This window comes from Rousettus aegyptiacus, unplaced genomic scaffold (assembly GCF_014176215.1).
Source record: "Rousettus aegyptiacus isolate mRouAeg1 unplaced genomic scaffold, mRouAeg1.p scaffold_m13_p_14, whole genome shotgun sequence".
In the NCBI taxonomy this organism is placed as follows: domain Eukaryota; kingdom Metazoa; phylum Chordata; class Mammalia; order Chiroptera; family Pteropodidae; genus Rousettus; species Rousettus aegyptiacus.
The window spans coordinates 31,356,478-31,359,283 of NW_023416289.1; the positions used below are offsets into that span (position 1 = coordinate 31,356,478).

At 40.7% G+C, this 2,806-nt stretch overlaps 1 pseudogene; it reads right to left on the reverse strand.

The window, feature by feature from the left end:
- Window positions 1-1,108: 1,108 nt before the first annotated feature.
- Window positions 1,109-1,724, reverse strand: LOC107504188 (annotated as a pseudogene).
- Between the last annotated feature and the right edge of the window lie 1,082 nt (window positions 1,725-2,806).

Genomic DNA, 2,806 nt, shown 5'->3' on the forward strand with positions numbered 1-2,806 from the left:
CATGTTTTGCTATAGAATCAAAATTTTAACATTTTGTTTATATAGCACATTTTTAGTTTTATCATAAAGATAAAACTATTATAATGGTTTTAAAAAATGTCCGGAAATTCTTTGACTCTTCTCTCACAAAATGTGAAGCCTAATTCTCCTCCTCTGGATTATGAGCTGGCCTTAGTGACTCACCTCTAAAAACAGAATGAAGTGATGCTGGGTGAGTTCCACTGGGCTCTTTTTCTGTTGGGATGCTTCCCTCAGAAGCCAGCCACCAGTCTGTCTGGAAGCCCAGGCCACATGGAGAGGAAAGGAGGCCTCCAGTCAACAGCCAGCCCCAACTGGCAGACCTGTAAGTGAGCCAGGTTTTCAGTCTTCCAACCGAGGCTCCAAACAGCAGGAGCAAAGACAGGCCACTGTACTCTGCCCCGATCCCTCCTCCATAGATAGACTCCATGTTCAAAATAAATGGTTGTTTTACGCCACTGCATTCTGTGGTAATTTTTTATGCAGTCAAGTGACTAGTATATTTATTAACAAAAATAGTGTTAGAAGTATTCCTCGACACCTTCTGATTGAGATAAAAAAAGAGAAGACAGCCTTGCTCAGACATTTTATTATGTTTTTCTAGTAATTCACTCTTCCATTTTCTTCAATGAGATATATTAGGACAGTTTAGTTTATATTTTCTTTTGGGTTTTCTATTTCTAAATGAATTTTTTGTTTGTTTGTTTTTGTTTGTTTTTTTTTAATCTTTTACTTTCTTTGAGTTAGCAGGGTTTTCTTTCCCTTCTGGGAATGAGAATATGTAGAATTTATACATCATCTATTCTTCTAGGATCATGCTTACTTTTTTAAATACTCATTTTTATCAATATCTAGAGGCAATTGGTACTCATTTCAGTATTCACTCCCTGAACAAGACGAAGAACTTACTGGGCTTTCACTTCCCTCCTCCCTCTCTTCTCCACCATCTCTCATATTTATATCATCTGAACTTGAGTTTTAGACTGCTTTAAAAAAAATAGCCAGCAATTATAATTTTTTTCGATACAACTTTTATTGCATTTTTAAAATATCACAGATAGGTCCGAAGAGTCATCTGACATCTTGGTGTTTATGTAGCTGGACAACTTAGACATTCATCAGCCTGCTGAACTGTTCCCTTTTCAGAAACATAGATACCATCTAAAAATTTTCTGATACCCTTGTTTTTAACTGTTGTGGCTTGTTGAATCAAAGCAGCTGAATTTGATACAAGTTCAATGTCACTTTCTTCAAGAATTAACTCATATTTCTGAGCTTAAGATACTGAATAAGAAGCACCTGACTTCATCCGAACCCCAAGGATATATCTTTCCCCCAAGAAGTTTCGGATTTCAGCAAGAGAACCATTCTCCTGAATAACGACCTTGATGGGGAAGTGAGCATACACAGACCTCATCTTGTACCGGAAGCCCAGCGTAACACCCTTGATCTGTTCTGTACATGACTACACACAGTGTGAGCAGTAGCCAGTTTCTTTCTATTTTCCCACCATATGTCAACATGGAATCTCTTCTTTCTCTTTCCAGGGAAACTGAGTTCTCTATCGATGTGATTGTAGCCCTCCGCAGGGCGCCTCTGGGGCCCTTCACAGTAACTGTGTGTCCCTTCAGAGTGATGTCCACATTTTCTGGAACGTTTACAGTCTGATTGCTGAGAATGGTCTTCATTCTTGTCGCAGATGCAGCAAAGAGAACAGCCAGCAATTATCTACACTTAATTATAAGTGCACCCTCTGCCCTATTTCTTCGTTTGTCATTGTTTTTCGTATCACATATCTTTCTTATGGATTCATTTTCTGACTTGCTGGAATTCATCTTCTAGTAAAATTATCAGGACATCTGCAGGATAAACTTTATGAGGCTTCGAATGATGGAAAATGTCTTTATTTTGTGCTTTCCGTTCGAATGCTAGTTTGACTTGGTATAGTTCTGGGTTAAAAATTAAACTTTCTCCTGAACTATCTATATGGTATTCCATTGTCTTCTAGCACCGACTATTGCTCTCTCTCTCACTGAGGATTTTCTCTTTATTTTTGGTATTCTGAAATTTCACGAGATGTGCTTTTTCTTCATTCTTCTTAGCAATCTAAGAACCATTTTATGTCTTCTACTTTGTAAATGTTTCCCTCTTAATCTCTCTTCCCTTCTCTTTCCTTCCTGCCTGTGAACTTTCCCCAAACCCCAACTCTACTCCTATCGGACAGGACCCCACCCCTCGCCTGCCTACCACCTAATCTACCGGAGTCCTACATCTGCACCCATCTTCTCCTTCATCCCTCCTATTGTGACGAGAAAGATGATCCTCTTCCTGCTCCAGGTCCGCCCCTTTCCTCACGCTCTGGACCCGTTGCCTGTACCTCCCCAGGGCCCCGCCCCACCAGCATTTAGCCCTGTTCTAATATCCTTCACTTAAGAAAGCAAAACACCTCTCTCTCTGAGCCACACCCTTTCCACCCACCTCTCTATTTCTCAACTCTTTATTTATAGCTAATCTGTCAGTTTCTTCATGGATTTGTCCCCACATGCCAGCTCGCTTCCTCACCTTTCATTAATTTTCTAACTCAGTCCCATCTACTCCCTACACCCCAAGCAGGTTCCTGAAAGGGCTCTTCATAAGGTGCCTTCAGGGCTCCCAGGTTCAATAGCCTCAGTCCTCACTTCGCCTTTCTTTTTGGCAGCATTTCATGCTCTCTCCTTGGCCTCAATCTCTTTTCTTCTCTTGGCCTCAACCTGCTCTTTCTCAGTCTCCTTTATTGGCTCTCTTCTCT